Raw genomic sequence first — 12,813 nt, 5'->3', positions numbered from 1 at the left:
AGATTGCTTTAAGATGGTTCTATCAGCCCCAGTATCAAGGAGGCATTTGAAAGTTTTAATGTGTATTTTTATGGTTAATTTTCGATGAGCATTTTCTGTAATATTGGTTACCCATAAGGTCTGCGGCTTCCCTCTTGTTAGCGGGGCTGAGGGCTGCCTCTGAAGAAGTTTAAAGGTGGCAAAGGATTACCATCCTTGTCATTTTTAGATCTTCAATCTTTTTTCCAGTGAAAACCTCTTTTACAGCGGGGGCAGAGGGTTTTAGGGAGTCGAGTGGCTGCTGAGTTATTTTGAGGGCAATTTTTTATCCAGTGTCCAGTTTCTCCACATTTAAAACATTTTGAGTTGGACTGAGTTGTAACTGCAACGGCTTGGGCAAGGGAGGAATCTTGGTACGTAGCAGTCCCAATGTCATGGGTAGCTACAATCCACTTGTCATAATGCTCATTCTTTAGTCCCTGGCATGCTTGTCTGTGCTCAGGGGTCATCCCTTCCCAGAGAAGACTGTTTAAAAGCATTGCTTTAGCTGCAGGATCTGTTATTTTTCTATCTAATCTTGCTTGTACTCTTAGTATAAAATCTGGAAGAGCCTCAGTTGGCTTCTGCTTTAGAAAGGTTAATGCAGAAGTCTCTCCAGGCCCATGGGACAATGGTGTTAAGCGGTCCCAAGCTTGCAGGGCACATAAGTGAACCTGCTCTATACAACCAGCTGCAGCTTGCTGAATTCCTGTGGAGAAATTACCCTGACCAAAAAGCTGGTCATAATTCCAATCTATAAATCCAGGTGGTGGATCCTGCCCTGGTTGAGGTCTTAGCTGCTGATTATGAGCTTCATTTCTTTTAGCTTGCATTAGGCACTCATCTCTAAATAAGGCTTCCCACTGTACAAATAATGGACTGGGGAGAGTAGATCTACAGATGTCCCTCCAATCCTGAAGAAGCAGGTTAGTATTAAATGTTTGTAATATAGATTTAGTCCAAGGAGCATGAATGCCATCCTCCCTTACAGCTTGGCGCAGTTCCTTAAGCTCAGCAGCTGGAAGTGGGTACCAGGCTAGAGGGCATTGGCATTGTCTGGTTATTTGTAGATTAACAGGAAAAGCATCTACTGGTGGATTTTGGGGGTCCTGAGACCTCTGAGGCTGGAAATTTTGAGGCTGGCAGCTTTCACTGTCTCTAAGGTTACACAGCTGCTCTGTAACTGTGAGGCATGTTTCCACAGGGGGTGGAGGTCGCTGAGGTGGAGGGGGAGGAGGTTTTACCTGAGAATTTTTGGAAGCTTTTGAAATTTGGGCTTTAGTATCTGGGCTTGTTGAATCAGCAAGAGAGGGGTGAGGATCAATTTTACTGATGGGTGGATTTTGTTTGGCTTGGTCAGATTTTAATTTTGAAGTTGTTGAATCTGCTACTGGGCTGTTTTTAGGGTCTTTTTTATCATCTAAAACCTCTCTTTTATTATTCTCTGGCACCTGTAAACTTTCTTTAATTTTAGGTGGGTTTTTTAAATATTGTTGGATGGCTGCCATAATTGGAAAAAAGGAAAGAGGAAAATCATGCTTTTTTTGGGCTTCTTTCTTATATGCCAAATGTGAAAGAAAGCTCCACACCTCTGGATCAGATATGTCTGCGGATATGATCCAGGGTGCAAATTGATACACCTCATTCCAAAATTTTAAGCTTTCCTCTTTTGAAATTTTTAATCCCCTAGATTTAAGTAGAGTTTTAAGAGATCTGAAGCTTTTTCTTATGTGATACAGAATTTCCCATTGTCACGGGAAGATGTTTTCTTTGTGTTTTTTTGTTTTAGATGTTTTTATAGCAGTCGGACACTAGATGGCAGAAGCGCCTTGGCTGAGACTGCAAAGGAAAAATGTGTCACTTTAAATCTTTTGTCTGAGAGCCGCTTTAGCAGCTTTTGGCTGCAGCCGCTCGGCAGGGGTTAGCTAATTTGAATTTTCACTGACCTGCTTTTCTCTGTTGCTTGAATGTTTGCGGGTAGGGAGACAGAGCTGGCTAGAGGAATTCTGCCTGACTCCAAAGCTTTGGTGGAGATCCCTGAAATCTTTGGGGATTTTTCTATAACAGTGTTCAGATAGAAAAGTTGAGAAGTGATGGTTTCCAAAGTGACGTTCCTGAAATAAAAATTCCAGGGGATCACAGTGGCTCCCAGTCACAAGACCTGCCCGCAATTTTGAGAGGCTGGCAGCCACCCCTAATCGTCCTTACTTGGCCGATGCATTACCAGTTTTGATATTAAAAGATGTTTAGACAGAGGTCTTTTGTCCACACCTGTACAGGCAGTCGGGGTCCTCCTTGGATGTCAGAGAGACCTTCGGCCAACACCAGGGAGTAGCCCTGGCCAGGAGGCGTCAGTTGTTTCTCTGGTCCTAGCGGTCCCTCGCGAGGACTTCGAGACCGGAAGAGAAAGGAGGAAATTTTAGAAGAGAGGAAGAGATTAGATTACCCTCCTGAGTGGGAGGGATACTCACGGATTGGTCCGCAGACTGCTCTGGGGAGCGGCCGCTCCAGGAGCGGCACGGTGGATCCGCAGACTTCTCTGGGAAGCTGCGACTCCGGGAGCGGCGGGTGCCCTGCAGGCTTTCCAGGCGGCTTGGCCCGTGTCTCTGGTGCTGGCGACAGCTGGTGGCTGCCGCAACTTCTCTGATGCTGAGAGCTTACTCTGCTACTGGAGCATTGTCCAGCCGGAATCCCGTCTCTATTCCACCCATGTACTCTTCCTCAGGATGCGAGGCTCCTGGCCACTGAACCACACAGGGAAGGAGTACAGAGACGGCAAAAGCTAGTGTGTCCGTGGGTCGGTAACAGAGAGTACTGCCCTCTGGGGAGATCAGGTCGCTGGTACACAAGACTCAAGGCTCGGCTCAGTCTGTGCTTACAGCTTTATTCTCTCTGGGACCCAATCTCTGGGACCCAGTCTCTGACCCAATCTCCCACTATTAAGAGAAGGCTAGGATATTTTATACCATGGGGGTAGTGGTAAAAGCTTTGGCTGTTAGATGCTTTGTGAGACATTCTATTTACATGTGGAAGTGGATTTCTGCCACACTGCTAGACTGCTGGCCGCCTGGAAAAATCACACAGGAAGGCATGGTCTGCTTAGAGCCAGAGGCCATGTTTATGTCAGGGCATTTGTGGTGGCCACTTCAAAGGGAGAGTCAGGAAAGATGTCAGAAAAGCACCCCGCTATGAAAGGAGCCCGCAGCACATTAATCCCGAGCTGCATGAGCTGTCCGGTGTGAAGGGACTTCCACTTTGCATAACAGAGGTCTCCAACAGCTCCCTAAAAGTGAAGAGGAAGAACCAATGACCCCTTCACTCTTGCATCTTTCATGCCTCTAAAGCCAGCACCAGGTGAACCACACTGCCAAGTTTGGCTGCAAGTTTGGGATGGATCCCAACCTGTTTTATCCACTGTTGGCAGTTTTTCTGTCCGGTGTGAAGGGACTTCCACTTTGCATAACAGAGGTCTCCAACAGCTCCCTAAAAGTGAAGAGGAAGAACCAATGACCCCTTCACTCTTGCATCTTTCATGCCTCTAAAGCCAGCACCAGGTGAACCACACTGCCAAGTTTGGCTGCAAGTTTGGGATGGATCCCAACCTGTTTTATCCACTGTTGGCAGTTTTTTATCTTCAGTGGTTTTCTAGTAGAAAACCCCTGCAGCATTTTCCTTTCACAAATTGGAGGCTTAGCTGGGTGAGGTCTTGCCCTGGAGGCACTTTCTCCATTGTTTAAGTGTAAATCTTGAGGGCTCTCCTTAATCACTTTAATCTCCTTATCGAAGGGGGGATCCTCTCCAGCACCGGCAAGGCTCCGGTATTTATCTTCCAGTGCTCTTTTTCAATCCAAACTGTACAGTATGTACTTCTGCCCCATTTGCTATTTTTCACTGTAGATCTGCATTATATTCACCATTAATAGCCACACTACCATTTCTACACTAGGCTATCTGAAATAAGACAGAAATTAGGCCTCTGTCAAAGAAATTAGTCCATAGCTTTTCAACTTAGCTTCAGGAAAGCTCTTAGGCTGCGGGCAGACTTCAGCCAGACTCTGCTAAAATATTCCAGGTGCTGTTTAAGTTCTTAGTTCTCTCTGGAACTATTTTGCTCTCAGCACTACTTTCTTCCAGGCTCCTACTAGAATGGCGTGTTAAGCTCTGCTTACAGCAATCAACCACTTTTCTAGCCCAAACTACCAAAGTCTTCCATATTCCTCTAAAACTTCACATGCTCAAATTCTTCACAGCCAAGAGCCCACGCTCTACCACCAATTACTGTATTAGTTACTTTTTTGTTGCTGTGATACAAACACTGACCAAAGCAATTTATAGAAGGAAGAGTTTATTTGAGCTTAAGGCTCCAGGGGAATTACAGTCCATCATGGTGGGGAGGCATGGTGGCTGGAGGTGACTGGGGCAGGAACAGAAAGCAGAGCACTCACATCTTCAAGCAAGGATGGGAAGCAAGAGAGTGACTCCAGATCCAGCAAGGTTTAAGAACTCTCTACACCTGCCCCCAGAGACATGTTCCCTCCATCATGGTCACAACTTTTAAGACCTCCCAAAACAGTGCCACCAACTGGGGACAAAAATATTCAAACCACCATACACAGTCTGATAGGTAAAGTAGCCAATGGATGAATAGGGTTGATAGGGAGAAAGCACCAAGACACAGATAAAACTCTCAGCAAGATAAAGTTTTATTTCACATGGCACATGTTCCCTTTGGGGAAGGGAAAATGTCTGCCCCCAGGTCCTGAGCTGGGGTCTTTTATAGGGGAAGGCTTCTGGGGGGTGCAGAAGGTGGGAAGATATGTTTTTTAAAGGTTGGGGGAAGTGGGAGAGCGGGACTGTTAAAACCTGCCCTCTTTAGAGGTCAAAGGGGAAGCCTGCTGTGTTGGCCAAACAGTGGAAAAAAGTCTGCTTTTGACTTCAAAGACCAAGGTGGTTTTCTCGGGGACTTGAGGAACTGTGAGGCCCTCTAGGTGAGGGGGCAGGGCTATCTGAGCCCTAACATTCCAGCCTTTTGTGTTATAGGATAGGGGTCACTGTTGTCATCTTACAACTTCCTGCTGGACAAGGTTGACATGGGGGGCACTGGATTAAGGGTCAATCAAACAGTGGGAGTTCCCTCTTTGTGCATCTCAACAGGGTCCTCGATGGCCAACAGGCACTCATATACATGTGGAAGGAAGCAAAGTAACAACTGATTAAAATTAGTAAGAGTAGTTTTTGGATTTTGGTCCTGAAAATATCTGAAGAGGCAAGGAGCAATGGTTAGCACTAAGGTAATAGCTCTTTTTTTTTTCTTTTTCTTCCGCCAAGGCTGAACTCAAGAGTGATGGACTCAGGATTTGCTTTCAGGCATTTTGATGTCTGTTGGAGTGGCTAGAATCAGTGTCAGTTACCTCTCAAAGGCTTCTAGATAAGGAAAACACTTTAGCCATCACTTAATTTTTTAGGCTAGAACAATAGTGGGTTGTCTCCCTTAGCTGTAGGTAGGCACTACAGTACTGCTGACCAAGAGTTGAAGTCTTACATCACTTGATTAGTATTGTCTTATTAGGAATGAAATCATCAATGAGAGATAATTGTCTAAATAACATAACTTAATGTCTGGGTTGCATAATCCCTTGAACCCTTAAAATATACTGATGACTTTCATTTTTGGCCATACTTTCCTTTTGGGTGTTTAAGACCATACTGTTGGCCCAAATAAACCAATTTATTTTTACTCTTAAGGTCATATGAGGATTTGGTCCTCAGGGGTCACAGGGGCTTGGGGAGAGCCCCTGGTTCCTCAGGTTTTTCTTTTACCAGTTCCATCTATGTGAAGATAAGTCAAGAGGTCCTGCTTAACCGGGGCTTTTCTTGGAAACATGGAGGAAATGCTTGCTCTGTGCTGACCCTCCTCTTTGCAGACTGGACAGTAGTTCAAGTCCATCTTCTGGGGTCTTCATAGCCTCCCTGAACAAAAGGACAGGTGACTCACCAAAGTTACAGGACATTTCGAGAGATGCTCCATAGCCCCCTGGAACTTGTTTGACTTTAGAGGGCAAGGAACAAAAATTTGTCCCTTTAAGTCCCTCTGACCAGATTAATATAGGCCTTAAAGTTTGGCTATTAAACATCCAACAAGGGTGGTTACACCAGTCTGGTACTTTTAATTACTATGTGCTATTTAGATAGAGCTTGGGCAACATCCTTAAATAAACCTTGACTAGACATCCTTAGACTAGTTAACTAAGCTACAACCTTAGAAATTTTAAGATTATCTATATATTATCTTTGTCTAATTTCAAATTTATAGAAACATGGTGGGTAGGTGTAGTGGAGAATGGCTGAGGTGGGGGTTCAGAGGGAAGAATAGACATAGAGTCAGTAGAACACTCATTCCTGGATTGATGTTAAAGGAGGGGTCATCGAGATTTTTTAATTTAAGAGACCCAATACTGGTGGCCTGGTACTTGCTGTGTTCCTTGGCCAGTTTTAATTTGGAGAGATGAACCCAACTAGGTTGTCCCAAGAGCTTGGCTGCAGTCGGGGTAGACAGGATCACCAGGTGAGGACCAATGCAGCTGGAGGATTTCCTTCACTCTTTTCTGTTGGTGTGAACCCACAGATAGGTGTGATCTCCAGGTTGAAGTCGGTGGTCAACTTGGCCTTTAGAAGGCTGGGGAATAATCTGGTAAGCATGTTCCCTGAGTAGTTTCCTTAGAAGAGTGAAGGCAAGTAAATAGTCATGTAGAGGGGAGAGTTGCTAAAATTAGAGCCCCGGTGAGTGTCACAAGTTTGGCTTTTTGTGATGTGGCTCCAAGTGGTAGGGGTCCTGACTCAATGACATCCATGAGAGATACTATGGCCTGTGGGACCCCACTGGGATGAGAGTTAAATTTCTATCCATAAACCAAGTCAGGGTTTGGTTTGGCAGGGGATCTGGGGAGATTAGGGGATCCTGGCAGGAAGAGTTCCTGAAGAGTTTCCAAGCACGAGTAAGTGAGCAGTTCACTGAAGGGAGGTGGGAAGCTGGATTGAGAGGAGGGCAGGAATCAAGGGTGAGAGAGGGGTTTTCAAGAAATGTGACATGGAAGAGTTGTAGTTTAGAGGGAGCTAGATTGGCAAGAGATATGTGGGTTAGTAAATACTTAAACCAGTGGGGGAAAAGGATGGAGATGGGCTGACCCAAAGTGAGCTTAAGTCCCTCTAGAGCCAAGAGAACAACAGCGGCCAGAACACAGAGGCAATGTTGCTAGTCCCAGATGGTGGTATTAAGCTGTTTAGAGATAAGCTACCAGGGCAAAAGTGGGACCCGTCATCTGTACCAAAACCCCTAATGCCTGGCCCTTATTCTCAGTTGTATAGAGGAGAAATGGACATTCCAGGTTGTGGAAAGCCAGGCTTCCTGGATAGTGTGGAATGCTGCTGTAACAGGCCCTATGGGGTCAACAGGCTCAGGGGAGTTCCCTTTGGAAACTTCACAGAGCAGCTTTTCCAAGAGGGCAAAGTTAGGAATCCAGGCACACAGGTACCCTGCAATGTCTAGGAAAGACAGAATTTCCTCCTTGGTTGTGGGGGGCTTTAAAGATCTTAGGTAATTTGTCCCATCTATAGTTAAACAACAGGATGGAGGTGTGAGAAGGAACCCCAAGTACTTGACTTGGGGGAGAGAAAGGTGAGTCTTAGCTGAAGATATCCTGTATCCCTTGTCCTTCAGAAAATTAAGGAGTTTAATTGTGTGGGCCATCCTAAGAGATGGAGAGCAAAGAAGTAGGTTATCTACATATTGTATGATGGTAGAGGGGTTAAGGTCTAAGGTTAAATCCTGAGGTTAAATCCCAGGCTGGGCTTGTCCAAAGCAGTGGGGTCTATCTCAAAACACATGGGGCAGGACAGTCCAGTTTAGATCATAGGTGCGAGTGATGTATTTAAATTCTTGTATGAAGTGTGTAGGGTTAGTAGAAAAAGAGCCTATTTTGCATTTGAGGTGAGATAGATCTCTGAGAGAAAGGGACATGGACCTCGACCCTCCCGTCCATGCTTGCCACCTCCCAGAGGGGAAAGATGCCATGGGCAGGGGGTTGAGACTGGGTGTGGGAGTGAGTATGGCTTGACATAAGAGAGGGGTTGAGAAAGGGGGGGTCCCGGGAGGAGGCCAGAGTGGAGGAGATGGGACGGGTGCCCTGTCTCTGAGGGGATGCAGGGGCAGGGTATCAGAGGTAGGGTCTGGAATCGAAGTAGAAGTAGATACAGGAGGAATAAGCAGGTTATTTGAGCTAGAAGCCAGAATATTTGGCAAGGAGGTGTTTAAGGTTTTAGATTTTCTCAAGTAGAGGAGAGTCAGTGGAAGGAGAGTGGGTGACAGACTTGGCTGTGCCTCAGGCTGGGGAGCAGAAAGAGGTTGGGGCTGGGTCCTAATCAGAAGCACTTCATCCGCTATGGCAGGATCAAAAGCTGAGGTGGAGGGGTAGGGAGGAGGAGGAGGAGGAAGAGGAGGAGGAGGAGGAGGAGGGGCAGAGGCCCCTGGCAGGTTGGGATCCCATGAAACTGTCTTAGCTAGAACAATTTGATGGGAAGAACATGGGACACAGAGGGAGGGATTGGCATGGAGACCAAAAAAACTTGGATGTATGGTAATTCAGACCATTTGCCTTTACAATGGCAGAAATTTTCTAAATCTCTCAAAATATTGAAGTTTAAGGTTCCAGTGTCTCACCAAACAGAGTCATTATCTAACTCGTACTGAGGCCAGGTAGTGGTGCACAGGAACTTCAGGTATTTTGGCCTGATTGTATCTGAAAGTCCTAGCTGTTTTAAGGATTTAAGAAGACAAGAGGTGTGAGGCCCTGAGACTTTGAGTGGGTGGTTCCCATAGCGACAGATTATGTACAGAGTGAAGAGGAGATAAAGAACTGAGCAAGCGGGTAGGACTTAGAGATAGAACTGAGCAGACAGGAGACAAAGAAAATCCTCTCTCCATAGGGAGTGGAGGCAGGAAAGCTCAGCAGATGAGGAAGAGAGAGACGGGGAGGGAGGAGAAGAAGGGGTTTGGCATTCGGTCACACAAAACAAGAACAAAGAGAACCAGGCACCAAGAAAGAGTCCTTTTCTTAGCACAGGTTTGAGTCATTATTCTTTAGTTATTTTTGAGTTATTTCCAAGTCCCAGAAGGAGATGCTCCACAATCAGATCATCAGGGAGAGGAAAGGCAAGATCCTGTCCTGGACAGGAAGTAGTGCGTGTTCCTATCTCTGGAAATTGCATCCTATATCCAGAGAAAGGAAGGAGTATTCTGACACAAGTGTGATTTCACGGCGAGCCAAGCAGAAAACCCTGCAACGAGAGTATGGTGCGACCAACCAGTAGATGGAGACAAAGTACAAGGAATGCGATGGGAGACAAGCAGAAAAAACGCAGTGAGTCAGAAGGGAGGGAAGTTTGTGGAATGAGTTGATCCCAAGGTTTAGTAGAGGCTGAGGGAAGATGAGCCCTAGAAGGGCAGTAACGAGACAGAGAGAGAGAGAGAGAGAGAGAGAGAGAGAGAGAGAGAGAGAGACAGGGAAAGAGGTACTTAAATTAATTTATATATTTTAGTACCAGGAATCATGTTGTAGTTTAAAAAGAGAATATTTTGGCTGAAAAAAATATATTTTGGTGTTAATTTAACATTTTTAGTTTGCATGAGATTTTACTTAAAAATTAATATGATACCAAGTAAATTAATTTTAAGAAACATAAATTTATGTTGACTTTGTATACATATTTAATTATATAGTCTTTGTTGAGAATGTGGTTTATTATTTTTTAAACCAAAACACCTTTGAAGTAGTCAAACAAAATGAATACACCTTAAAACATCTTGAAAGTAAACTAAAACTAAAAATGGTATTCAACAAATAGGATTTTACCCAACCAGCTTAGATGCCACTTTGTAAGGTAATTAGTGGTCTAAAGAAAGAGTTAAGTTTCCATATAGATTTGAGGTAGCATCTTTCCCTTTTTTTAAGAGCTAAATAACCGAAGGGAGTTAATAAAATCTTGTCAATCTAAGAATATAAATCAGAGGCGACAAGAAAGACAAAAGGAAACAGTAGCAGATTAGGTTAAGCATAAATAGTCTAAATAGTACTGAAAATAATCCCTAGTTTCATTATAGACAGTAACACCCTCTGTTGAAATTAATTTACATCTTAGCTGTTCTCAGCTGCACAGTGCCTTTTCTCTTAGGCTGTTTTGTTGTTCTCCTTCTCCTTGTCACAGGGTCAGGGGGCCAGCCTGAACCTGGAAAAGTCTTGGAGAACTTGAGATAATAGGTTTGAGTCTGAAGTGGGAGGGCCAATCCCGTCTCCAGGATCAGCATCTCAGTGAGCTCAAACAGCACGTGACAATTTACCAATATAATTAATATTAACCTGACATGATAGCTAGAAAGCACTCAGGGAATGATGGGGCAGGAACATAAGCAAGCATAGAGCATCTGAGCATCTGAGCATCAGAGAGGGAAATAGCTCTCTTCCAGAGAAAAACAAGCTTAGAATCATAATGTAGAAAGGGGAGGAGTTAAGACTAGTACAGATGGCATCTCAAGCCTCTCACTCAAGTAGACTATTACTTTTTACCTCTCATTGTTGTAACTATGTGTTGGTAGTAGCTTGTCTCTTGTAAGGTTTTGGCCCTGGAGTACAGCAAATTTCCATGTGCTTCACAGGTCTAGTCATCACAAAGTGTCAGCTTCCTTTGCACCTTGAAGGCAAATGGCTAGAAAAACTTTAAGTTCCCTTTAGAAACTAACAAATATACTACGTAAAACAGTAAGGATTTAAAATAGTCATTTTTAGAAATTAGCAAATACCATATAAAAAATGTTAAAATCCAAAATAATTCCTTTAATATTACTGATAAAGATGTCAGGCAAACAATGTCAAAAAACTAAATATAATTCCTTTTAAAAAATCCGTAAATATGTCAAACAATGTAAAAACTTAAAACAATCATCTTTAAAAAACAGTAAATATACCATAGAAGAAGTTAAAACTCAAAGTAATCCCCTTTAGAAACAAAGTTAAAATTTAACATCGTGTAGCTCTGGCATTATTCACTTAGTCTGAACTAGAAATGCATTGCTTATTTTATGACATTATCAAGAAACAAAAACAAAAATAAATTGCAAGAGAATCTTAGGCACCCCTGGTACTGGTAAGTTAGACTTGATATAAAAGAAGAAAGTACCCTCAGATGCCCCAAATAGAAAAGCAAATCAAAGGAATCTATGTCTCTCACCAACCATTGTAGCTGTGAATGCAAAGGAAAGTTCTCAAGATCTCTTAATTTCTATACACAAGCTATGGTGGAAAAGCAACTCATGAGGGCAGCAGAAGGAACAGAGCATATAAATCACTGGGTTGTTGGTCTGAAAGCATATGCCTCACCTGAGCAGTGCCTGTGGCTTTCCATGTATAGTGAAATTGAAAATGGTTAGTCCTAGTAAGAAAAGTAGGTGCCGGGCCACCACCCAACAGGGCCTAAGATCAAAATTTCGAGCCTCTTTGCTTGAGAAAAAGTTTAGGAGAAAAAAGGCTTTTAAAATGTTTTCCATTTGTCCCTGGGGCTAGCTGCCTGAAATTCTTTAAATGCTCCAGCGAAGCAGTCCAGCTGGTTTTGCCTATGTGGGTCAAAATGGTGAGAAAGGGTACCCTAAAGGGTTCTTAGTCACATTCATAAGAGAATTTAAGAATGGGCCCAGCTGGAAACATTTATCATTTTGTTAGAATGTTAAAGAAAAAATCCCCAGGGCAGGTGAGCTGGCAATCTTGGCAGCTGCCTGGAGGGGGTGAATAGTGGGAAGGAAAGAAAGCCCTGGAATCATGCAGGTTTAGAGCCTGCCTGGGAGGTCAGGCAAGTGGTGGGCTGGCAGGCACATGGCTGGGAGTAGAAAGCTTTAGTAAGGGAGGGGGAGAGAGAGGAAAAGGATCCAGAGTATTTGCATGTGTAGAGAATCCCTAAGTAGTTAGAGGAAAGAGGAAAGCCTAGAGTAAATGATGGAAGCAAAGGAGAGGAGACCTAAAATTGGATTGAAGGGTGTTAGAAATCACCCAGAGTAAAGTGAGGAAGGAAGGCAGTGGAAGAGGACAAAGACAGGAAAAAGGAAGGAGGACAGTAGACCTTCCAGGCCCATGGCAACGGGGTGGGGGGGCAAGATCTGGGGTGAGAGGGTGGTGAGATGTGGCAGGGGGGCAAGGGAACCGAGGTAGGGAACAGATGAAGCAGCTCCAGCCCCGGAGACCAGTGCTGTCCAGGAGTGACTGAATTCAATGGGAAAGGAGAGCAGAAGACATAGACAAGGCAGGGTATGTTCCCCAGTGAGGAGGAACAGAAAGAAGTGGAAGCAAAGCAGAGAGCTGGGGAGAGAAGGAGAGAGAAAGGAAGCGTGAGAGTGTACCTGAAAGCCAAATTAGTGGTGTTGGAGAGGTCCAGTTGGAGGGTTTGTATGAAGTCCCTTGAAGTAAGAAACAGGTTTTGGCACCATCTGATAGGTAAAGGAGCCAATGGATGAATAGGGCTGATCAAAAGAAAGCACCAAGACACAGATAAAACTCTCAGGGAGATAGAGTTTTATTTTCCACGGGACATGTTCCCTTCCGGGAAGGGAAAATGTCTGCCCCCAGGTCACGAGCTGGGGTCTTTTATATGGGGAGGCTTCTGGAGAATGCAGAAGGCAGGAAGATATATTTTTTAAAGGGGGGGGAAGAAGGAGAGTGGGACTGTTAAAACCTTCCCTCTTTAGAGATAAAAGGT

This window comes from Nannospalax galili, unplaced genomic scaffold (genome assembly GCF_000622305.1).
Source record: "Nannospalax galili isolate Female #2095 unplaced genomic scaffold, S.galili_v1.0 scaffold1299, whole genome shotgun sequence".
NCBI classification, from domain to species: Eukaryota; Metazoa; Chordata; class Mammalia; order Rodentia; family Spalacidae; genus Nannospalax; species Nannospalax galili.
The sequence above is the reverse complement of the archived record's forward strand: the minus strand, read 5'-3'. Positions refer to the sequence as shown.